A 27,059-nucleotide genomic window follows, 5' to 3' on the forward strand; every position below is an offset into this window, starting at 1 on the left:
CTGTGTTAACATGACCTGTCATTGCAGTTTTCATTTGCATTTCTTTGACAATCAATCATGTTGAGCACCTCTTCGTATACCTGTTTATTGTATGCCTTCTTTTGAGAAATACCGATTCAGGTCTTTTTCCCAGTTTTTAATGAGAGTTTTTTTTTCTTATAGAGTGTTTGAGCTCCTTATATATTCTGGTTATTAATTTCTTGTCAGATGAATAGTTGGCAAATATTTTCTCTCATTCTGTATGTTTCTCCCATTCTGTTGGCTTTGTTGATGTTTCCTTTGCTGTGCAGAAGCCTTTTACTTGACTATGATACTATTGTTGCATTTCTGCCCTGGTTGCCTGTGCTTGTGGAGAGTTATTCAAGAAGTCTTTTCGCAGACCAGTGTCCTAGAGAGTTTATCCAATATTTTCTTCCAGTAATTTCCTAGTCTGAGATCTTAAATTTAAGTCTTTAATCCATTTTGCTTTTATTTATGTATATGGTGGGAGATAGGGGTCTGGTTTCATTCTTCTGCATATGAATATCCAGTTTTCACAGCATCATTTATTGAAGACTTTCTTTTCCCCAACATATGTTATAAGCACCTTTGTCAAAAGAGAGTTCATTTTAGATGTAGGGATTTATTTATGGGTTCTCTATTCTGTTCCATTGCTCTGTGTTTCTGTTTTTATGCCAGTACCATGCTGTTCTGATTAATATAGCTTTGTAGTATAATTTGATGGCAGATAATGCGATACCTTCAGTTTGTTATTTTTGCTCAGGATGACTTAGTCTATTCTGGATTTTTTTGTGGTTCCATATGAATTTTAGAATTATTTTCTGTATTTCTGTGAAGAATGTCATTGGTATTTTGATTGCTCTGGGTACTCTGAACATTTTAATAATATTGATTTTTCCCGTCATGGACATAGAACATCTTTTTATTTTTTGTGTCCTCATCGATTTTTTGCATCCATGTTTTATAGTTTTCATTGTAGAGATTTTTACTTCTTAGGCTAAGTTTATTCCTAGATATTTATTTTGTTTGTAGTATTGTAAATGAGATTACTTTCTTGCCTTATTTTTCAGATGGTTTGCTATTGGCAGATAGAAATGCTGCTGATTTTTGTGTTTAATTTTGTATGCTGAAACTTTACTGAATTTGATTATCAGTTGTAATAGTTTTTTGCGAGAGTTTTTAGGTTTTCTCAAAAATAAGATCATATCATCTGCAGATTAATTTGTCTTATTCCTTTCCAATTTGGATGCCTTTTACTTCTTTCTCTTGTCTGATTCCTCTGGTTGGGACTTCTAGTACTGTATTGAATAATAGTGAAAGTGGGGAGCCTTGACATGTTCTGTATCTGAGAAGAAAATTATTCAATTTTTCTCCATTCAATAATATATTAGTTGTGGGTCTGTCATATGTGTGTGTGTGTGTGTGTGTGTGTGTGTGTGTGTTGAGGTATGTTCCTTCCCAGTTTTTTAAGGGTTTTTAAATCACAAAGTGATGTTGAATTTTATCAAATGAGTTTTTAACATTAGTTGAAATGATCATACAGATTTTGTTTGTCATTCTCTTGATAAAATCTAGCACGTTGATTGATTTGTGTATGTTGAATTATCCTTGCATCCCTGAGAGAAATACCAGTTGCTCCATTTGAATGATGTTTTCAGTGTTGTTGAATTCAGTTTGCTAGTATTTTATTGAGGATTTTTACATCAGTGTCCCTCTGAGATATTGGCCTGTAGTTTATTGATGTGTTGTTGTCTGATTATGGTGCAAAGGTAGTACTGGAGTCATAAGAGAATTTTTAAATTTCTTCCTAATCTCTTCATTGACCCACTGATCATTCAGAAGCATATTATTTAATTTTTATGTGTTTGTAAAGTTGCCCGAATTCCTCCTATCATTGATTTTCAGTTTTATTTCATTATTGTCAAAGAAGATACTTATTATTTCAATTCTTTAGAATGATCTAAGACTTGTTTTTTGTTCTAACATGTCCTATCCTTGAAAATGACCTATGTGCTGAAGAGAAGAATGTGTATTCTACAGCTGTTAGAGGAATTTGTCTGTAAATAGCTATTAGGTCCATTAGGTCTATAGCACAGATTAAGTCCAATGTTTCTTTGTTGATATTTTGTTTAGATGATCTGTCCAGTGCTAAAAGTGAGGTGTTGAAGTCTTCAGCTATTATTAGCTGATGGTTCATATGGCTGGCATCATGCTTTCTTTAAATTTCAAGGAATTTTCTACTTCTTAATTTGTGGGACAGTCTATGTTGTTCCTACTGACTCTTGTTAGCTACATGTCAAGCTTTTTCCTCAAAATTCTGTGTTGACAAGATGTCTTCATCTCATGTAACATGAGGATTTTGCCAATGGACAGAGAGGGGAGATTCTGCAAACTAGATGCAACTTCCAGTATCTGATGATTTCTGGGTGCTGGCCACAAGGCATGGATCATCATGGAGCAAGGCCATTGCCTTAAGTGCACTAACCTATGCATTAGGGACCCCCACATACAACTTCGGCTGCATTTCCATGTAGTTATGATTCCAGGTTTAGCAGTCTAATGGCACACTGTCTCCTAAGGGCCATACTTCATGCTGATATGATACTGTAGGAATAAAGAAAATTATTGAATGATTGCTTACTGAGCACCTTCTATGTGCCAGACACTTTCATAATAAAACCCCTCAGCAGCTCCGGGAGGTGTTATTTCTTTACAGGTGCTGAAATTAAAGGTCAGAAGGCTAGTCATTTGGCCAACCAAAATCTCTACTCTGTCCCGCCTCCTCAGAGTTACAGAATTGTAGTGTGTTCTCATAATAATAATTCCTGGTAGAGGAGCCTCGATTTTTAACACTTAGGAGGAATGCATTTTCGAAAGAGCAAGGCTCTGAGCTTTAATAAAACAACTTCGTCTTGTGTGATTTCTTATGTGGACTATATCATATTTTGATTTTTTTAATTTAAGACTTTTTTTTGACCAATATCAAGATGGCATTTAACATAACATGATATAAGTATTGCTTTTGACAATAAAATCAGGCTGGCAACTAATTTCTTCCTAATATGTAGTATTGAGGTAAGACTACAAGGAGTCCCTATAGAAAAACTTGGCATAACCATGCCCTTATCTGCATTTTTTAGGTTCCGATGGTAGCTTAATTTTAGGACCCAATCTTTGTTTACAAATAAATTTTTAGGAGCTATTGAAATAATGTGCTCATAGGCTTGTACTTCAAATTTCTTAATCGTGGATCTTGTTTCATTAACGTGGTGGATACTTAGTGCTTTTGTTTTAAAATTAGACATCACGTCTTGACACTTTGATGAGTGATGTTATTTTGTGTCTGATTAATGTGTCGCAGGCATTTCTGCAGGCCAGAAGCAGGTTAGAGATAGTGCTCAGCATCCCCCAATAAGGTGATCTTAAATTTTTTGTCGATGTTGGTGAAATAGAAGTGCAAACAGGTCAGGTTAAATCTCTTAGCTGCAGAAAGACATTAAAAGAGGTTTTCAAAGTTACCTCACCTTTAATAAAATGAAGTCATCTTATATATTAATATATTAATATTACAGCTGGGTTTAAACTCTTGTAGACCAAGCTTTACTTAATAGTTAAATCAAATTGAATCTCAGATTTTATGAGTGATAAAATGACAATAAAATGGGTCTGGTCGGTAAAGATAATAACTTGATTCAGTTCTTTGGATGTAAGTGTTTAAGGTTTCCATGATAAAACTGTAATTTTATACCCCAAAGTGTGTTAATAACATTAAGTGAGGTAATAGGCAAAGTGCATCGACAATGCAATACCCGCAGGACCACAGTAATAGAAATAATTTATAATGTATCAGCAATAAAATCTTCAATGTTATCTCAATTCAAGCCAGGCACCATATCTGGGGTTTCAGATTACACATGTGCCCTTTCCTCCCCCTGCTATAGGCACTAGTGTTAACCTAAAATAATTAAGAAAATGGTTTTCACAGTGCAGAAACCTCTCACAATTATGGACATAATGACTATTCTGTTAACTATTTCCACCCTGATCCGTTTATGTTTGATTGATAGAACTTATTCTAAAGTTAATAAGTAAGGGCTAAGCATTATTTAGAAATGCTTGAGGGCTAAGCATTTCTAAAAATAATCCTGAGAGGCATTTTAATTCACCCTTGGTTTTCTATATTTCAAACAGAACCAATTTCTAATTTTTAAAACATACCAAGGAATATTTTTCAAAGACAAGAGCTAGTAATTTATATGACTGTCCAAGTACTTTACTTTGTAAAATCTTGGTTCAATGGTTTCATAGTTCAGAAATGAATTCCACAGATATTATCTTCTTTGAACCATCCTAAATGAATGTCTTCGTAATGATATAAAGTTAAACAATGTTATTGGGTGACTTTACTTACTGTCGCTGAAATCTTCTATTGGCCTCGGTGCATTTATGCTGATAACAACTTTCATTGTAGCACACGAGAAGAAGGCCACATTTAAAGAGCTAATCCATAAAGTGCCACCATTTCATAGGACAACAGTTTTCTAAATGGTTTAAAAATACACATATAAATATATGGAGATGCTTGAGAATCAGCTCCTGTAGTTTCATCCTGATTTTTAAAGCCTGTTCCAAATATTCTTCTCACTGACTCTAAAATTCATGGAAAAAGTGAGATATTTTATGCTTGGGCATTCAAACTAATTATAATAATGATAATAATCATCATAGTCTACATTTGCTGAGTTTATTATCATTCCAATTTTAAATTACATTTAAAATTAATTTCATAACATCTCAATCATTATCTCATTTAGCATGAGAGGAAACTAAGAGAAGGATAAACTTAATTATTGCACCAACAACCCTGGGCGATAGGTAGAAGAGGGCTACGAGTGAAATAAGACTGAGCTACCTATCACACTACAAGGCTGTATCTAACAAAAGTTGTCTGTAAGTTATTTCTGTAATTTTTTTCATATAAGCTTGTTGTGCCTAGAGGTAACAAAAATAGCTTTCAAATATCCCATTCCCAGAAAGCAGTTCATAGCTTCTCTGAATATTACATTGCCTGCTGATTTTCCACAAGGGGTAAAATGCACAGAAATGAAATGGAAGACCAGGGTAAGATCTCAAGAAATAAATTCTAGCATCCTTCTTGATTCCTTGTATCTATAAAATATTTTACTTCCAAAGGCCTTCAGGTACCACCCAACTGTGGGCGCTGATCATGTCTTGGGTTGGTGGGGGTTCAGAAATGCAAAGTCAGTTGCTCAGAGAGTTCAGCATTAAGTTCATCCTTCCTAGCAATTGTTCTCTGACTTTAGCAGGCTCCACTCTCACCCCAACCTAGTGCCCTAGTTCCAGGAGAGAAGACTCCAACTCATATATCCCCAGATGCTGAGTTTTTGCCCAGAGAGCTTTCCTGGAACTTCTTTTTTTGTTTTTTTTTTTTTTGAGACGGAGTTTCGCTCTTGTTACCCAGGCTGGAGTGCAATGGCACGATCTTGGCTCACTGCAACCTCCGCCTCCTGGGTTCAGGCAATTTTCCTGCCTCGGCCTCCTTAGTAGCTGGGATTACAGGCACGCGCCACCATGCCCAGCTAAGTTTTTGTATTTTTAGTAGAGGCGGGGTTTCACCATGTTGACCAGGATGGTCTCGATCTCTTGACCTCGTGATCCACCCGCCTCGGCCTCCCAAAGTGCTGGGATTACAGGCTTGAGCCGATAACAGTGATTCATTTTCATACTATTTGCTCCTCTCCAAAGAGCTAGAATTTGGCTTCTGGATGTGGGGGTCAATAACTTACTGCCTGTTGAAAGTGTTTTCCTTGTTGCTTGCAGAGTTATTTGCATGTTGTTTAGAGAGGTGCTAATAACAATAATTTCCATTTCTGATTTGATTATATTCTTCATCTTGTATCTGAATGAACTTTTCTCTTTAATCTATAGCTGGGCCTTTATCTGGAAGGTGAAGGGTTGGGAGAGGCCTGATGGACTTCAGTTCCATTGATGAGAGTTAGCTCAGAGGAGTCGAATGAACTTGGTTTTGGTCAGATGCATGAGCTCAATCTTTGATCTGCTGCTCATTAAGGGACCTTGACAAACTCTGAATGTTAGTGACTACATTCTTAAAACAGGGATGATAATACTTAGCTTTGAGGGCTGCTTGGATGCTGACATGTTTGGGTACTGGCTATGGGTATATTCTACCCCATTGTGGAGGTCCTGGTCCTTCTGTAACAGTTTTCCTGGTTCTCCTGGCCTGGCCCTTTCCATTGGCGATTGAAAGGGCACTGTTTTAGTATAAAACTCTTTCACTGCAGAGATGGTGATTTTGAGCTTACCCTAGCAGACCCCTGGGATTTGGAATCTAGAACAATATGCTGTAAAAGCTCATGTCATACACTTTGTTCATAAGCCTCATCTTAATGAAACACTCAACATGAAAAACTGCAATGAAGAAAACCAATAATTCAATGCTACACCTCTTTTAAAATGTGGCCTGAACTGAAGCTCAAAGTATTGGTTTGCAAAAACCCTGTGTTGACTGTGCGGTGGCCATCCTGCATTGATTCTGGCTTCCAGGAAACTTGTGGGCAAGTTTAGAGAGGATGCTGTGTGGTTTCGGAACTGAAAAACCTCTTACCACACGCCAATTGGATATGGTTGTTGTCAGTCTGTCTAATTTATCATGCCTGCTGAGAAATGTCACCCGTCCGCCTGGGAATATTTGCCCCGGCATCTGAGCCATCCAGAGAGAAGCAGGAAGTTTATCAGCAAACTCAGCATCACCATATTGTGAGTTTTAGAATGAAAACTGGTGAGTATTTTGCTAGGATTGAGCTGAAACATCCCCTCTGCAGGGTGTTTCTGTTCTACTCCATAGGCCACTAATCAATTGGGCTTCAATTCAGATTTTCTCAATTGGTAGGCTATGTGAAGTCTCTGAGGAAAGCCCAGAGGACATTGGATAAAGAAGGATAGATTTTTGCTTTTGTATTCATGGGGAGCTGCTGGGTAATACTGTACAGATAGATTGTCATTCAACAACATGAAGGTGTGTCCTTCACATAGACTCTTCAATGACTTGTGCTCTGTGGAGTTGGGCAGTGCACAGGCTGCCCAAGCTTACATGATAATCCAATTAGCTCTAACCCAGCGTCTGATACCTAACAGAGGTAGATGTGTTCAAAGAAATTTTAACGACATCCTACGTTCTGAATAGGTCTCGCGTACTGACTCCCTGATACCAATAGTTACTTAAATTCTGTTTGAGTTTTTCAAATCCTCTGACATTTTTCATGTGCCAGCTTTGTTTTCTTATGGCCATATCTGTCCCATTTGGGTGGTTTCCTGCTTCTTCCAGGCCCACCTTACTGTAATGCCAGTCTGCCTTACTGTTGAGTCTGCTCCTAAAAAGTCCCTGAATTTATCTGGTGGATCTCACAATGTATGTTGCCAACAAACAAATTGTTTTATGTCAACATAAAGACAATAAACGTATGACTCCAGTAACTATATGCTCAAGCAGAAGATCTAGACTTTCTTGGATCTAAGAACAATTCTCAAAACTGTAACAAGCTGAGAGGCAAAATTATTTGAGAAGGAGCCTGTTGCAGAATATAGGCTTTTGTTAAACTCTGGCACCACCATCGCTACTTGCAGGAATAAAATAATTTTCAATTGAGGCTTTCTTTCATCTTTTAAAGAGACTTTGTTGTAACATTTATACCCCAAATTCTGATCTGTTAAATTTATTTCATACATATTTAGAAACAGAATCTCTTACAGTCCCTGTCTATCCTATGTGCATTCCAATTCTATAGGTGCATTTCACATTCTTACTGCTCCAGCAGTCTATACTGACAGACAACACAATTCTTGATCTGTCTCTTCAGGTGGCTCAGACTAGCTAAGCAAAAAATAATAATCTTATCTTCTCAAAGCTCCTAAATGCAAAAATAGTCTGGCTGTTGATTGCACCAGGCGTTTAGACCCAGGTATATCAGAGGAGTGGGGAAAGTGGATTATCACTTCCTTGCCTGGATATGGCAGCTTTAAAGGAAACAAAGAGTCATAGATTAAAGGGAGTGTGGCTGTACCCAGCCTTTCCCAGGAACATTTAAAGGATCCACACTTAGTGCCTTATCAGTTGGAAGGGGGAATCCAGAAGATAAACATTAAAAATAAATGCCCCAAAACTCACGATTATCTTTTCTGCCTCCTTTTCCATGTCTGGTCAGCAATGTGTTAAGTGAATTGAAACTAGATCGCAGGGAGACAGTCACAACCTGGTTATCAGTGGCAGTAAATGGAAGATAATAGCCCCACTAGAGACTTATGAAATGGCTTGTCTTTGAGCTGCCAAAGTGTTTAGTCTCTCTTTTATTATATTCACAGCAGTAATCCGATATGTCCTGACTTCTGTCATCTGTGTGTAATGCTTATCAACTCTCTGTCAGTGATTCACCCTCTTGTCAGGGACAATTATTCCTCAAAGTGCCGAGGTTATGACTGAGGCAATATTATGACTGGAAAGAAAATATGAAAGGTGTAGCACATCACAGCAAGCAATCTGGGAGCTGACGTCAAACTAAAGGAAAACATTGCCGATAAAAGGAGAACAGAAGCCGAAGTTTTGTTCTCTGTGCTTGGGGCACGGCTGGCATGGCTGAGGCCAAATGGGCAGATGACCCCTGTTGCGAAGATGCTTTACTAATTCATGATGGTGGCACTGCGTACCTCTGCCCTTGCCGCTGTGTCACCATTTCCATTTCACATCTCCATTTATAGGGGCTTTGAACGAGGTTGCTGAAGTGCATGCTTGCTGAAGAAAGTTGAATGGAAATAGGAGCGGAGAAGCTCTGTTTTGTGACAAAGGATGGGAGCCTGCTGCTCTGTGCAACACCCATTGTGCTAGAAGATCTTTACTTACACTTGGGATATGTTTTAAAAGATCTCACATCATCCGTGAGAAGGCAGTGAGGGTTCCCCAGGGAGAGCTGGGGATTAGAAGAAGCCAAATTCAGCCAGATGGTAGGAAGGGAGGATAGAGGAATGATCAGGAGAATTCGATGTTAAAATATAGAAGAATTAAAAATTGTAAAGTCAGACAGGATTGGTTTTGAACACTCTATGAAGCTTCTGATGCTTCATGGTTCTCGGATCATGAACAAGCTACCTTGTGCCTCTGAGCCTAACACCATCTTATAGAGGATAAAATAGCTTCTGATAATACCTGTCTCACAGTGCAATGGAGGGTCAAAAGATCATCTATATAAAGGGGTTGATATATAAATGTATAAGTATGTTAGTATATAAGTGGTTGATATAGAGGTACATTAGTGCTCAACAGATACCTTGTGATAAATAGTAGCATGTAATCAGATATAAGATATTGTTTAATCTCAGTCTCATTTCGTCATGTGTAAATATTTCAGGGGCCTTTTGACATAAGCCAGAGCACTGGATGGGGGGTCGGTCATGAAGACCTCCACTTTGGTTCATGCTCCATGCGGTGCTTTACAGAGCAGCTCCCTGATCATTCCCATGGAGGAAGAGCAGGAATGTTATTGAGGACCTTGTTGATTACATTAGCAGAATTCCCTGCAGAGGAGCCTCAGGGACAGAAGTGTTATGTCCCTGGGCCTGAGCCTCTAGGGGAAGGGGTGGCCATGGTCTCTGCGGACCAACAGACTTAGCTTTTCCTCCTGCCAGTTCTCAGGAATCCAGACAGTCAGACCAGTGGGTTTTTCCCCAGTGAAGCACACCCTCTCCACAAGGGGATGGTCGAAGTGCTTCATTAAATGGTCTTGTTCCCTATGCTACTCAACTGGTTGAGACTCTCCAGAAGGGATTGTCAGAAACCCTAGATAGGAGCCATCCTACTGACATCAGGCTGGTGCTTCTCGAGGTCTGAGATCTCAGAGGAATGAGCAGGCACCCATGTTTGCTGTTCTCCAGCATCCCTGAGTGACATCTCCAGGTGTGGGAGTGAACCAGATGAGTTGGGGCTGACGTAAACCTCCAGCAAACTGCAGCGGCCCTAAAGAAGCGGGAGCTGACCATCGAAAGAAAATCAAACAGAAAGCAACAACAACAGCATCAGAAACAATAAAAATTATCCACAAAACCGCCATCTAAGTCAGCACACTCAAAGATTGACACTAGGCAAACTCATGAAGATGAGAAAGAATCAAGAAAAAAAGCACTGAAAACCCAATAGGCCAGGGTGCGGCTTCTCCTCCAAGTGAGCGCACTACCGCTCCAGCAAGGGCGCAGAACTGGACAGAGGATGAGATGGACAGATGGACAGAAGTCTGCTTCAGAAGATGAGCGATAGATTCCTCTGAGCTAAAGAAGCATGTTGTAACCCAGCACAAAGAAGCTACAAACCTTGATAAAATGTTAGAGGAGCAGCTAACTAGAATAACCTGTTTAGAGAGAAGCATAAGTGACCTGCTGGAGCTGAAAAACACAGCATGAGAACTTAATGGAGCATACACAAGTATCGGTAGCAAATCGACCAAGCAGAAGAAAGGATATCAGAGTTTGAAGACCACCTTTCTGGAATGAGGAATGCAGACAAGATTAGAAGAAAAAAAAAGAATGAAAAGAAATAAAGCCTCCGAAAAATATGGGATTACTTAAAAAGACTGAGTCTATGATTGATTAGAGTATCTGAAGGACATGGCGGGTGGGGGTGGGGATGGAAAAGCTGGAAAATATGCTTCAGGATATTCAGAAGAACTTCCCTAATCTAGCAAGACAGAGAACATTCAAATTCAGGAAATGCAGAGAAAACCGCTTAAGAAACACCGCAAGAAGATGAGCCTGAAGACACAATCATCATATTCTCCAAGGTTGAAATGAAAAAAAAAAAAATGTTAAGGGCAGCCAGACAGAAAGGCCAGGTCACCTAGAAAGGTGACAAACAGCAGACCACTCAGCTCAGATGTGGGCATAAGCTTTGGGGTCTTGCTAGTGACGGAGGTCTCCATCTTGCATGTAGCATCAGCACTTTCAGAGTGCCTTCAATGAGATTCCTATTTCATGTCAGGTGATCTTCTCAACATATACCTCAGTTAACTTGGCGCATCTGGCCACTTTCTCCTCTTCTGGAAATATGCAAATTGACAACACATTTGTACGCCTCCCTGGTTTGTATCAGACTTGGTGTAGAGGTCAGTTTTTACCTGTTTCTCTTTCTTGCTTCTGGCCCTTTGGACCTTTTGCACACTTAATTGTGTCCAGCTGGGTCTACTTTGCCTTTTCCTTAAGTAGGACAAAGGAATACTTACCCTGGCCCATTTTCAAAGGTTTTCCCTTTTCCCTTTGGATTTGTGGGTCAGCAAACCATACCTTCCTTGACTCAGCTCCCAAATTACCTTAATCGCCTGTAGCATCCAAAGGGTGACCTCCATCCTGCCCTGGCTTCTTTGGTGCTTTTAAATCACACTTGCCATCATTTAAAACAGTATCAGCAAGCTGTAGTTAATTCCTGACACCAGCTGGAATTAAAACCTTTTATTCCTTACTGGACCAAGGTGTGATTTATAATTAAAAGAGTTCTTTGTCGTCCACTCTCAAACATTAAAAAAAAAATGCCCTTGCACTCCCCCCACCCCTCTTTCTTGTATCTCTTCCCTACTCCCAGGATCATAGTCTAATGAGAAGGGCATCTATTAACTTCAAAATCTAGGGTTCCAACCTCACATCAAATACTCCTATTGTCACCTCAAAACCCCCATTTCTTCACTTATAATATAAATAACCATTTATATTTGAGGGCAGAAATGAGACGATGTATAATTTTAAGTGTAACAGACACTAAAAATAAAAATCAAGGTAATAGCATGAAGAATATAGGTGGGTGGTTAGTTTCACGTCTAGAGGTCAGGGAAGGACACCTTGAAGAGGTGACATTTGGCAAGATGCCAAAGAGAATGAAGGAGTCAAAGGAAAATATCTAGAGAAAGAGTATTCCAGGGACAGGGGATAGCCAGTGCATGTGACTTGACTAGGGGAAGCTTGCTTGGTGTGCTTGAGGGGCAGCAAGCCAAGAAATGTGGCTCCAAGTCAGGAGTGGAGGGAAAAGGTAACCAGACCACATATCACAGTGGCTTACAGCCAAGAGGATGGTTTTGGATTTGGGGATTAATATTTTTAGCAGAAGTTGGGGGTAGCATAGTTATATATATATATATATTTTTTTTGCTTTGTTCTTTTTGAGATAGGGTCTTGCTTTGTCACCCAGGCTAGAGTGCAGTGGCATAACCTCAGCTCACTGCAACCTCCCCATCTCTGGGCTCAACCAATCCTCTCACCTCAGTCTCCTGAGGAGCCGGGACTACAGGCACACATCATCATGCCTGGCTAATTTTTTGTATTTTTTGGTAGAGACGAGGTTTCACCATTTTGCCCAGGTTGGTCTTGAGCTAACTCATGGGCTCAAGCAATCTGCCCGCTCGGATTGACATGGGCTCTGGTGGGGTTCTTGTCGTGACAATCTGGAATAGTTTAATTCAGGACAGGGGTGCCAGAAAAAGAAGTAATAAAAACCATGAAGCTTTTGTCCTGAGCAATGGAGTGAATGAGGTTGCCATTTTTTGAAATAGGTAAAAGTAAAGAAAAGTCATAGAGGGATGGAGATCAAGAGGTTGGTTTCAAATACCTTCAGTGTGATAGGATTAACAGATGCCCAACTGGAGATTTTGAGAAGGGATATATATATATATAGCAAGTTCAGCTTAGGGGTCGTGGTGGAGATCAAAATTTGGATTTTAGTGTATATACCAAATGCTGTGAGGCCATCTGGTAAGACACAGGCTCAGAACTTGAAACTCGCCATACAGGGTTATTGATAACTATGATATGTGTTTCAAATGAGGTGATGGAAACAAGCCCAGTGGGATTATGTTCTATTCCAGAGGAAATCTAGGTAGAAACAGGAAGTGTGGACAACTAAACTGAGAAACATTGAGATAAAAGAGGAGTCAGAAAATCATGCACATCCATAAGACAAAAGTTTGCTATGTTGAACAATAGGTGATATGAAAAAACAATGTAATATTGTAACAACAAATAGAAATGTCTGATAGCATTTTTCAGACGTTCTGATCACAGGTAGATAAAAATGTGCAAAGAAAAGACTCCAGAAGAAATACTTTCCAAGTATCAATGGTGGTTTTTAAATTTTTATGGTAGCATTATAGATGATCGAAAAAAAATCTTTATTTCTTGGGCTGGGCCTGGTGGCTCACACCTGTAATCCCAAAACTTTGGGAGGCCAAGGCAGGTGGATCACCTGAGGTCAGGAGTTTGAGACCAGCCTAATCAACATGGTGAGACCCCATCTTTATTGAAAGTACAGAAAAAAAAAAAAACAGCCAGGTGTGGTGGTGTGCACCTGTAATCCCAGTTGTTTGAACTTGGGAAACAGGTTACTGTGAGCTGAGATAGTGCCATTGCACTGCAGCCTGGGCAACAACAGCAAACTCTGTTGCAGAAAAAAAAATTTTTTTTTGCATATATCTTATCATGCATATATATTGCTTCCAATTTTTACACTTTTTACTAAAATTCATGAAGCTATCTCCCTTTTTATAACTAAATTACTGCAATTAAATTTTATTTGGTCAATAGATGTAGTCATTTTAAAAAATATATTCCAGGATTCTCCCCAGATATCCCCATTGTGTTGGGTTTGAAAAGTATTTATATCCTATATCTGAGCAACCTTTTCTGTGCTCTCCTCACTCCTTTCTTAGGCATTTTACCCCTTAGTTTATTGTGGAATAAATTTCAGAAGTGATTATGAACTTGATGCGTTTTATATATTTATTTGTTTAAAATAATTCTTGTGTATTTCCTCTTCCATTTTTATTTTAGAGTAAATTCTCTTATGGTTATTTCAGAGAAGTTCTATAAATTGTAAGATTTGTGTGTCTGAAGGAAGCTGTATTATCCCCTTCAATCTCTAATGGTAGTTTGGCTGGTTTAGCTGAGTATAGCATGCTGGGTTTGAAATACTCTTTCTCAGAACTCTGATGTTACTTTGCTGGGTTTCTTTACTCCATACCGCTGAGGAGAAATCTGGTGTCAGTCTGACTTCCCTTTCCTTCTAGATAATCTTTCATTTTCTTCCAGCATCTACTTTTTTCAGTACTGGTTCTATAAAACTTCATTTTATTTTGTCTCAATGTGAGTTTTTTGGTTAGCTTGTCATTAAGTTTCGCCCTCTCAGTACCCTGTACTCATTCAACTTGGGGATAGATAATACTTATTTGTTTATGTATATATTAGATAACATTTCTGGGATATTTATTACTATATATTTTTTCAATTTTTCCTCACTTCCTCTCTCTTGTCACTCAATATACAAATGGCTTTGCATAGACATTAGAAAATTTGGATCTCTCTTTAAAATATTTAGACTTCATTTTACACATTTGTTTCTCTTTATCTCTTTGTGCCATGCTCTATAAATGTCTCCCAGTTTGACCTTCTATGTCTTCGTTTATGTCTGATTTGCTATTCGGTACATATACTGTGTTTATTTATACACGTACAACAATTATTGTAGGACTTACTTTTCTTCCCCAGGTCTCTATTTTGTTCGTTTCAGGACTGCTGGTACTTGTTTCCTCACATAGATTCTTTTTATTTTGTTTAATGGCAGTCGTCACACCCCTTGTACCCCCTATTTTAAGATTTTCTTTTATGCATATTTGCTCTATTACCTTTATTATCCTGGGTATGCGCTTTTCTGAATTTTAAATTTTCTGTTTATCTTCCATGTAAATCATCTCTCTCAAATGTTTGGTAAATCCTGATTCTATGCTCAGCTTCTCTGATTGAGTTCTGCATATTTATGGTCTGTGGCAAATACTCATTGTGGGGAAATCTTAGCTTACAGCTATGGCTTGTCAACTTTCTTCTCTAGGTGATGGCTCATGGCTTTATTTTCATTGTGACTCCCCTATTTTTTTCAAATTGTGTATTATTAGTGTGTTTTTCTACCTAGTTTATTATTAGCAAATTTTATATATCTCATTTATACCTTCTTTACTGATGTTATAAATCAACTCTTAGTATCTTAAAACCTTAAAGAGCTGGACATACTCTTGGGCAGGAGGTGGTGTCATCATTGGTTGGTTGATTGCCGGGCATTTGTTTAGGTACTTGTGGAATTTTCATGGTCTTTCTCTCATGATGTCAAGATGGATGCCTCAATCTAGTCTTCCCATCTGCCCACCAGTATCCTTCTCAGGAAACAACAAAGTGAGGACATCACAGGACTCTTCTTCCCAGAAACCTCTTCTCAGACTTCCACTCACATGTGACCGGCCAGAAGTGTTGACATACAGATTCCTTACTTGCAGAGAAACTGAAAAATGAGCACCATCTGCCAGAAGAGAATGGGGTTATACCGACTGGCTGAGGAGAATCATGCCTCAGCCACTAGGCCTGGGCAAGTTGCACTTTCAAAGTGCACTGTGGAGGTGTTCTTAAGAAAAAGAGGAGGTGTCTGGATTCTGGATAAGCAAAGCATCTGCCATACTGGAAGTCCTTATCGAGTTTCCTAAAATCCTAGATTAGATAATTCAAATGGCTTCACTTGTATGATTATTGTCTCTGCTATATGCTTCAGAAGAAAATACAAATATGTTCATAAGGTTTATTTTAAATCTATCACGACCATGACTATAAGCTTCTTAACGTCATATAATGTTCATTTTTTATTGGGCAGAGGAAAAGGAAAAAAAACCTTTGATTGCTTGGAGAATGATTGTCATAATAAGCGCTCTATAAATGGAGAAATTCTGCTCTACCTACTCTACCCTTAAGCTTGCCTCCCTTTCCAAAAACAATGGAAAACAAGACATTTATTTCCAAACATTGGAATATACAATTTGATAAGGGTGTGCTGAAACAGATACACTCACAAATCGATGGTGTTGGTGCAATTATGAAAAGCTTTTAAGAAACCAGCTTGGAATTATAAATCAAAGCATTGATTGATGGTACCTCTGTATTTTCATTCCATAATATCCTTATTGGAAATTTATGATCAGAAAATTTAAAATCCAGGCAAGTTTTCTGCATAAAGATAAAAATTATAAAATGATGCATCTACACATTGGAATAATATAAAGTCTTTATACATATAGAAAAATTTAAATACATAGATTATTTTCATACCTAGTAAGTGAAAAATTCAGATAAAATTATAAAGTATCATCTCATTATATAAAAGATAATTTGGAGAAACTAAATCCACAATTCTACATCATTTCTCTCTAGTAATTTCTGTTTACGTGTATTTTTTGCTGATTCCAGCATTTCTACTTTAAAGAGAGATGGCTTTGACAAACTGTAAAAGCCAAATAATAATAGCAATGCCAATATCTGGGGCTCTTCCTTGTGAACCATCTCATAGACTGTAAAATCCTCCCACATTAATTTGGTTCTCCCAACACTACTCAACGCTTGAGTATGAAAAGGCAAGCGTACTTTCTCCATATCCAGTTAAAGAATGTGAGGTTCAATTGTTCCAGTCAAGGTGGGTGACTTCCCCCAGGTATCTAGCTTGAAAGTGGTAGGACCTCAATGTTCGATTCTTGGTTTCTAGTTCAGTGTTTATTCCACTCATCAAGATGTTCCTTTCCTTTGAATGCAGTGCCTAACTTATATCTCGGAGAACTCATTGTAGATTACTTGGCTTTGGTAGATAATCTGCATTTCACTTCTGAATTCCAAGTAAACACTTCTGAATAATTCCAGGAGTCCTTCCAGTAACAGCTGAGAGGGATAAGGTTTCTTTGTGACAAAATAGCACAGATAATATGGAGCAGGTCCACAGTACCAGGTTTACAGTAAATATGGAGGAACACTCCGGGTCAGTGCCCACCTTGAAATGCGTTGTGAAGTCATTTGGCAATTTGGAGAAAACTAAACTACTGCAGGTCAGAAACTCTTTCTTTCTGTCACCATGACCTAAACATCTGTGTGCTTTGTTCTCTCTAAATTGGGCAAAAACTCTCTTCATCTGGCATTCTGGGTTGGCCTGAGAATTAATCATACTTTTTACTTAAAATTTCTTCTTCAAAACAAAAACACCTGTGCATGCAATTAAATATAAGGTTATGAAAGCAATTGTTTCCACTTAGTCTTTATGATTTAATGACTACCTTATTAACATATGTCCTCTGGGACTACTAGCCTTGAGTAATAGGTTAATTCAAGAAAATAGAACTATAATAACTATTGTTATATGGTCATGAAATTATAGAAAAATGCCCATCAGAATCATGATTAGAAAAAAGCTCTTGCTGTATTCCATAAAATAGGGAAAAGATAGAAATACAAATAACAAGCAATCATTCTGAATTTGGTTAACTTTCACTACTTTAACTTGAAAATATTTTTTAAAATAGGAGTGTCTCCTTTACAAAAGAAGACATACATGAGGCCAACAAACATATGAAAAAATGCTCATCATCACTGGTCATTAGAGAGATGCAAATCAAAACTACATTGAGATACCATCTCACGCCAGTTAGAATGGTGATCATTAAAAAATCTGGAGACAACAGATGCTGGAGAGGATGTGGAGAAATAGGAACACTTCTACACTGCTGGTGGGAGTGTAAATTAGTTCAACCATTGTGGAAGACAGTGTGGCGATTCCTCAAGGACCTAGAAATAGAAATTCCATTTGACCCAGCAATCCTATTACTGGGTATATATCCAAAGGACCATAAATCGTTCTACTATAAGGACACATGCACACGAATGTTCATTGCAGCACTGTTTACAATAGCAAAGACCTGGAACCAACCCAAATGCCCATCAATGATAGACTGGACTGGGAAAATGTGGCACATATACACCATGGAATATTATGCAGCAATAAAAAATGATGAGTTTGTGTCCTTTGTAGGGACATGGATGAATCTGGAGAACATCATTCTCAGCAAATTGACACAAGAACAGAAAATGAAATACCACATATTCTCACTCATAGGTGGGTGACGAACAATGAGAACACATGGACACAGGGAAGGGAGCACTACACACTGGGATCTATTGGGGGGAATAGGGGAGGGACAGTGGGGTGGGGGGGGAGCTGGGGAGGGATAGCATGGGGAGAAATGCCAAATGTGGGTGAAGGGGAGGAAGGCAGCAAAACACACTGCCACATGTGTACCTATGCAACTGTCTTGCATGTTCTGCACATGTACCCCCAAACCTAAAATGCAATAAAAAAAAAAATAGGCCAGGTGCGGTGGCTCAAGCCTGTAATCCCAGCACTTTGGGAGGCCGAGGCGGGTGGATCAAGAGGTCAAGAGATCCAGACCATCCTGGTCAACATGGTGAAACCCCGTCTCTACTAAAAATACAAAAAATTAGCTGGGCATGGTGGCGCGTGCCTGTAATCCCAGCTACTCAGGAGGCTGAGGCAGGAGAATTGCCTGAACCCAGGAGGCGAAGCTTGCGGTGAGCCGAGATCATGCCATTGCACTCTAGCCTGGGTAACCAGAGCGAAACTCCGTCTCAAATAAAAATAAATAAATAAATAAAATAGGAGTGTCTCATTCCCACTTCTTTTGAGTCACTGAAGTTAGTCTATCTTTCGCAGTAGGGCTACAAGTAAAAATTCTCAGATATCTGGAACTTTCCGCATATTTTTCAATCCAAAAAATGCATGTAATTTTCATATATCTAGCAATTTTCTGGTGTCCTTGCCAGATGCCCATATGGGATCCCCCTAAGCACCCTAAAAGCACCAAGGCAGACATTGATTTCTCCCTGGAAAGTTCCCTCATCATCCTTGATCATACCTCCTAGTACTTAACAGCTGATTTAGCACAGTTATCTCATAGTACTATAGTTATTTGCACACACAACTGGTTTTCCTACTGATCATGAATTCTTTGGTGGTATGGAAACTATTTGGGTGCCCTTATTGCTAGGAAAGTTAAAAGCACTTAAAAATGGATATTGAGGCCAGGCGTGGTGGCTCAAGCCTATAATCCCAGCACTTTGGGAGACCGAAGCGGGTGGATCACCAGGTCAAGAGATCCAGACCATCCTCATCAACATGGTGAAACCCCATCTCTACTAAAAATACAAAAAATTAGCTGCGCATGGTGGCGTGTGCCTGTAATCCCAGCTACTCAGGAGGCTGAGGCAGGAGAATTGCCTGAACCCAGGAGGTGGAGGTTGCTGTGAGCCGAGATCTCGCCATTGTACTCCAGCCTGGGTAACAAGAGCAAAACTCCATCTCAAAAAAAAAAAAAAAAAAAAAATGGATATTGAATACAAATGAGTTCAAAGCCCAGCATCTCATACTCTGGTGGGCTCCTCAAAGGGTTTTCTCTCATGAAACATGATGATATATTAAATAAAAGGATTGCAAAGTATAGACATAAATACAATCAGAGTTTTTTTTCTATATTCAAAGGACATGAAATGGAAATTGATTCAGATTGTTTGCTCCAAGTTAAAATGAACCTCTTTATATTTTAAGAACAAGTAATGTAGTTTTTATTCTATCAAAAAGTCTAAAGACAACTTAGTCTTTATGATCTAATGATTATCTTAGAAAACCTCAATAATGCATAATGTACACATAGTCTCATCTAACTGTCAAGAAAAGATGGCCTAATAGTGGTTCTTAGTGATGGTTGCAGATTGGAATCACCTGGGAGCTGTATAAAATACTGATGTCTGGGTCCCACCCAATTGGGCAGAGGTGTAATAGGTGTGGGTGGTGGTGGCTGATAGCTCCCCAGATAAGACTAATGTGCAGTGGAGGTCGAGAACTCTTGCCTAATAACAAAATAGCATCCAAATGTCATACAAACCACACCTGGACCCAAAATGGACCCTGCTTATAGCATCTTATAAATTAGTTTATAGCATCTTATGAATATCTAAATATTCTCAAACATTATGGAACTGAAGCTGAGAAGTGTATCATCTGCCTCCAAATAAAAATCCCCAACATAAGATAAAACCTTCTCTTACTCCGTTGAATCGTTGGAACACCAGGAAATCCAGAGCACAGAGCTGAAGCTGTGGCATAGAATCCCCATGCACATGATGGACTTAGGAGAGGCTGTGACCTATTATCCTGTTACATCAGTCCTGGGGGATAGTACTTTCTGTATTCATTATGGATGTACTGTAGATAATTTTCTGGAAACTCCAAAATTTGTAATTTTCCATCTAGGAGTTGAAAAAGAGATCCATTTGAGAAACAGGTTCTTCTCTGCCTAGAGCCGAACTATCCCATAGATACTGCAGTGAGGAGAAGGCAGGGATATATCCAATGACAATTTTTAGTGCATGATTTGTATTTTGCCGTGGTATGCATTTGTTTCATCACACATCCCCACACCCACACACATACCAATAAATCACAATTAAGCAACTTTGAGAACAAAGAATTTGAGTCAGAACACAACGGACTTTTCTCACAAAATTCAGATAAGCATTTTGCTTCTATTTGTAACAAGCTGTGATTCCCATGTGAAAGGTATCAATGTATTTCCTCTTCATGTCAATCATGCCAGGAAAACTTCTGGTATGTTGGGTTATGACCTTTCATCCTGGACATGAGCCAAAAGCCACCAGTAATTTGACTGGTGTAATTATTTAGGCTGTTTCTAATAAACCTAAAAATGTGATGTTAACATTTTTCACATGTTTGTAGGCTTCTGGCTTTCATGTTATCCACAGCATGCCATTATAAGCTTTTGTTTAGTTATATTGGAAGAAAATATAATTTTTCAATGGCTGAAATTTGATCATTGTTTACTGTCTACAGGTCCATAAGATATTATTTCTTTAGAAGTTTTGGTATTTTTCTCATGTTAGGCCAACCTTTTGACAGTAATCAAAATTCATGCAACATAAAGTTACTGAGCATGTACTATGTGCTAGACATTGTACGAGGCGCTGTGAATGAAAAGAAAAATAAGACCAAGTTCAGATCCTTAAGCAGATGAACTAGTAAAAATTAAATTCACATTTAATGAAATTAGTAGGGACACATGGTTTAAGTTCCAACTCTGTGGGTTGTGAGTATTTCACTTTTAAATACATAATTATTGAATAACCTGGGAAACTGAGGCACAAGTTCACACAGCTGGTATGTGGCCGAACTGAGAGCTAGACCTAGGGAGTTTGGCTCTACAGACTATGGAAACCATTATGTCATCATGGTTCTGGAGTTGATTCATTGCTTGGTTTAAACAGAGAAGAATGTTAAATACCATCTTGAATAAGTGAAAAAATATATATAACATATATATAAATAATATTAATATTTAAACACTTAACATATTTACTTATATTTTATATATTAATGCATATCTTATAATATATTGTGCGTGTGTGTGTGTGTGTGTGTGTATATATATATATATATATATATATATATATATAATTTAAAAATATAATCCAGTAGCATGGAAAGAATCATAAGACCTTAACCTGAGCCAATGAGTCCCTCTTGTCTCTTTTGAGAAGCTTGTCTTTCGGGTCAAATTTTACGTATTAAACATCTAGGAAGAATGAAGTGACTTCATGCTTCTGAACAGATTTTGTAGAGCCAGGTCCCCATCATAAGCATACTCTAGAATGGGTCGACCTGCCTGACTTGGAGACATGGGTAGTCTGATAGTAAATATCTTTAGCCTATAACAAGCAGCACAAAACAAAGTCAATCATTGTAATAATCCATTCTCTGCAGTTGAAGAAAATGATTAGTTTGAAAATTATTTATTGAGTGGAACCTGAAAAAGATTCCAACTGGAGTGTACAAAGGCAAATAAGCAAGGATTCCTGTTTTTTTAAATCTGCCTCCTTAGTAGAAGGTAAAATGGAGGAACAGGTAGTGCAGGTAAAGTGGGATGTGCTGTGCAAAGGGAGGCTCAGGGCTAAGTAAAGACTCTGGCAGGGAAATGATGCTGAAAGTTGATGTTCTCCTTCTGTTCAGTTAAGAAAATATGGACATGCTATTGCAACACAAAGTTGAAAAAGCTGGCACAATTACCATTCTCTTTATGTCTTTTTGTAAAATCCTAATGACCAATTAAGACATGTAGGTAGTTTAAACATGAATGCTTCTCTCTGGCTCATTGAATTTCTAGCCATGTTATTTTGAGCATGTAAGTTACTTAACTGTGACTCATTTTTTTTCCTTCTCCGAAATGGAGCTAATGATTGTTATCTAATTTGGAGAGATACTGTGGGATAAAACAGGAAAAAAAGCTTTTGAGTATGGAGCCTAGCAAACTTTGAAAGCTCAATAAATTAGATTTATTATTGTATTCCTCCTATGATCACATAGAAATGTGCTTTTGTCTTTTTTTTTTTTTTTTTTTTTTTTTTTGAGAGCACAAATACAAAAACAGAACAAATACCAGCTATTGGCCTTCTCTCTGGGCAGGCCATAAGATGCTAGGAGATTTCAAGCAAAAAAAAAGGGAACTTACACACAAAATTGCCTGTCTTATCAGGTGGCCCTTCTAATCATCCTTGGCTCCTATCCCGTACCCCACCACTCTTACTTATTTCCTCTATTGAAATCTCTTAGGTATGATTTTTGCATGAATGGATCATTAAAAAAAATGAGTCTAAGTTCAAAAAGAGACTTTGGGCCTGAAACAAAAATACAAATTAGCAGAAAGCTGAGACTGCCATCCCCAGCAACTATTGCAAGGACTGCAAATGCACTTGGTTCAATATTTCAAGTTATGCTTAAAGCAGGTACCAGACGCAATTAAGTTTCCTTTCCTCTTGAGTTTGAATATTTCAAATTCATCTGCAAAAGTGAGTGAGATGACCTAATTGTACCTCTGCTTTTCACTTGAATTTATCTTTTTGAGTGACAGGAGGTTGCTTCTTAGGCAGATGCCTTCCGTTTAATAATTCAGTAATTAGATGCAACGCTGTTAGCTGTGAAATTTCTAACAGCTTTTCAATGACAACATATTGGAGGATTTTATGGTCCTCCAAGGTCTCTCTCAGTTGTCTTTAAGAGAGGACAGAGAGAGAGGACAGCATCCTCACTCAGGTGTGTGCAAACCCAGATGTGGAGGTGGCTGAGCATTTACATCCAAATAACTTCATTTCCTCACTTTCAGATCACCTTAGCTGTTAAGGGTCAGGTGTGGCCTGAGGAAGTGGAAAAGAGTAAAAATAAATGTCTCATCATCTGTGCACCCTGCTTTTGCAGAGAAGTTAGCCTATGGTTCATTCAGTGAGCATCACCTTGCTCAAGAAAAGGGAAAGATATTTTAGAATACCATTGTGTAAATTCTTCCTATACAAAGGTATTTGCTTTGTTTTGAATGTCAAAAATTATTTTTGCAAGTAATCTAATTTTTTTTCAAGAAGAAACCTACCAAAGAAACAAAAAAGGTGAAAGGTGCTAACGGCAGCCTACTAATTAGCAAATACAACCCAGCCATTTTGCATTAGCAGACTTAGTCACATTATGTTTTATGTCTTTGTTCATTGGCAAGGACTTCCAGTAGCTTAATAATTCACTCTCAGACCTGCTTTATCAAGAAGGCACTGTGTTTTAGAAACTATAAAAGATCATTTAGAGCAGTAACAAATTACTGCTTTTAATAAAATGATTTTTCACTCAATAGGATACCATAAAAAAATAGTCTATAGAGAAGTAGCCTATAGAAAAGGAACATTTTTAGCTTTGAGAAAATAATACTGGGAAAATGATAATGTAGTCGTGAATCATGGTACAAAAGGGGATAAAGAGGCTCATTCTCTGACATCTCTCTCTGTGGCTGCCCCATCAAGCTGTCAGATCATTTCTTTAGAGTCTCCTTTTGTAAGCTCCTCTCTCTCCAAGCTCAGTCCTTAAAGCTGGGTTCTACAAAGACCAGTTTCGTTGCCATTTGCTCTTTACACACCATTCCCAGGTGTGGCTCAATCCATTGGTTTCCAAAACTGGACACAGGTCAGATTTCCTCAGGGGGATTTCCAACCATGCAGGTTTTTGACCACCTTACCTGACCTGCTGAATATAAATCATGAGGGAGTGGGCCTAGGAATCTGAAATCTGTGCTTTTACAAGCTTTTCCAGGTGATATGAGATCTGAGAATCTAGGCTGAAATTCACTTGCATTACTGAAGCTGCCAGAAGCTGTAAAGATCTGTGTTTGTAGTTCTCATTTCCCCTTTAGCAGCAGGCATGGCTATATAACTGCCTGATAAATGTCTGTGTCTTTAGGTCACTCACATTCTTGACATGCAATGTGCCCGAATCAGCTTCTCCTGTAGAATTCATTTGGGTGGCCCTTGTAGCCGCTTGTGCAACTAATATCTTCAACTCTTGTTTGTCCTTCATTCTCTCTATAAAGTTATCAAGCCCTAAGACATGCCCTCTTTACTATTTTACTCTCCCTTTCCTAGTTTAGGATCTTCTTAAGTTTTTCCTGTACTATAGTGGCAATGACCAAACCAAGAACTGCTTATGGGTGGGATGTGAGGAGACAGTGAAGAGAGGGAACCAAGAAAGACACTGAGAATTCGGCTTAAGCAACTGGGGTTACTGGTACCCTTCGTGAACATGACTAAGCCTGGGACAGGAAAGTGTCCTACAGAAGAATAAAAATTCAAATATTGAACATATTAACTTTAAGATGCCTATGACATATCCCAGTTTAGATGTCAATTGGGCAATTTTATATATACGTGTGTGTGTGTGTGTGTGAGTCTGAATCTCAGGGAAGGTGCCTGGAAGATATAAACTTGGGTGTCCCCTGCAAATAGATGACATTTAAAGCAGTGACAAGGGAAGACACTATCAGAAGAAGATAAGAGAGGGATGGCCAAACTTTTGAGAATGGCAGGCACTTTTCCAGGCTTATACTGCCCACCCTAACCTGTCACCTGTGTTCCCGCCATATCAAATCATTCTTTATGCCCCAGATAAATATAAGCGGTGGGGAGCCAGACATACTATCCCAGACTAATTTTTCCCGAATCTGCCCATTGCAATTTCTACTCTACTGCAAAGAGCCCTAAGCCCTAAGTAGGAGGTGAATTACCTCATCACCATATCTGGACATGGGATTACTCTTCTTTGACAGGACTCAATAAACATCTTAGCCTTAGATTTGTGCCTCTAAATTACTCCAAGTTCCTCCCAGCCCCAGCAAGCTTTCCCATTCTGTTTGTTGTGATGCTCCTTAGGTTTCAGTGGCTTACAGTAAACCTCTGTACTCAGTCTCCAAAGCTTCTCTAGGGATATATTGAAGGATGTTCTTTGGAATTTAGAAATCGTTTATTAATTCAACAAAGCTAGGCTTTTAATATCATGAACTTAAAAAAAAAGTTAGTTTGAAATTCTAGCTGAGCAATGACTTCTTTGTACTAGATGCCATTTGCCAGCCTCCCCAAACAATGCTGCCATTGATCCAGTGAATGAGAAACGTCAGTGCAAAATGATTGACAACAAAGGGAAAATACATTGTTTTCAATATTACCCCCTCCATCTACTTTCTCCCTCTTCAGACCTTTGCACTTTTGAAAAGCACACTGGTTTTCATGAACGTGCTCTCTACTACTCTTCCCAGGAAGTGGGTTGTCAGTTTTCTGTGTGGAGCCTCCCCAGTGAAGAAAGCCTTGCTCACCCTCTGAGATATTGTTGGGCCCCATCTCGGTTGAGCAGACACCCATCTTTATTGCAGGGCAGAAGTAAATTACCTGACATGAACAGTGGATGTTTGTCACCTAGAGGTGGCAAAAGTAGCATGGCCAGAGAAGTCCATCCCACCTGGGTTACAGGGGTGCTTTCTCCAGAACCCATTGTGTGAGTTTCTATTTGTCCACATTGCCTTTACCCATAAGAATTTCAGTTGCTAGATCCATTCTTCATGGCTATAAACAGAAAAGGGATGTGAGAATTGAAAATAAAAATGTCAGGGGGTGGGGGGCGGTGGGCAGAAGCAGAGAAGTAGATGGCTGAGGTGAAGCCAGAGATTTTTGTTTTTATTTTTTCAAAGAAACCTTAGGGAAAATGACACTGAGAAGGTGAAACCTAAATTTTAACACCATTGCCTCTTAAGAAGGGAGCTGAGACATGGGTGTTTATTATGGACCAAAACAAACTGCTTTGTCATAAAATTATCTTGAGTAAAATTGAGACCGTGTACCTAGTGTGTTGAGTTGGTTAAATACTCAAGCTAGTTCTTGATTCTGAGGCCACAATCTCGCTCTCTCTCGCTCGCTCTCTCTCTCTCGCTCTCTCTCTCTCTCTCTCTCACACACACACACACACATGCACACACACACCCTACAGCCACAAAGTGGGGAGAATGAAACTCAGAAAACATGTTGTACATACTTATATACTACAGGACAAACAAGATTTATAAGTATTAAAAATACTAAATGAAAGTTTAGATCCTGAAACTATTTCAAGCAATTCATGATGATAAAATTTTATTATTTGTTCTAACTATATTTATTCAGACAGAATTATAAAATTTAGCAGACAGTATGTCGTAGACTAGCCAGATACTTTTGTGTTAGTTATATCTTCTATGCATTCATGAAGCTATACAGTCAGTCTCAGAGCTCTGGCATGTGCAAAGGACAAAGTTTAGCAGTACAACATAATTAAAAAGAAACTCCTTATTTTAGTCACAGGGAATTAGAATATGAAGTACTTAGAAACAGTTTTAAAGTCTCCTTTCGTGCCTGTTCATGTTGCTTTGATCCCAGAGTTACTCTAGCCTGTCTTTTCTCCAGTCATTCCTTACCAAATTCTCTCCTTACCGCCCCACCTTCTTCCTCTCCACATGATTCCTCTTTCTCTCTATTCTTCCCCTGGAAACCGTCATTACTTTATGGCTTGTAGTGCTAGGTCATTTCCTTGAAATTACCCAGTCTCTTTCTTCTTTGACTTTCTTGGTCTCTAAGTTCTGCGTCATAAAAATTCAAAGAACAGAATGTTGACAATAACATTCTGTACTTATCAGCCTGAACATATCCTCAGTCAGATCATAGTGCCT

The 27,059-nt window shown here is 38.6% G+C and overlaps 1 long non-coding RNA gene across 9 annotated transcripts in view; it reads left to right on the plus strand.

Moving 5' to 3' along the window:
- The window catches only part of LOC118154464 (uncharacterized), a 924,399-nt gene that overhangs the window by 711,360 nt on the left and 185,980 nt on the right, over window positions 1-27,059 (plus strand). The gene's annotated exons all lie outside the window — the stretch shown is intronic.

The sequence above is a fragment of the Callithrix jacchus genome, chromosome 6, assembly GCF_049354715.1.
Source record: "Callithrix jacchus isolate 240 chromosome 6, calJac240_pri, whole genome shotgun sequence".
Lineage (NCBI taxonomy): Eukaryota > Metazoa > Chordata > Mammalia > Primates > Cebidae > Callithrix > Callithrix jacchus.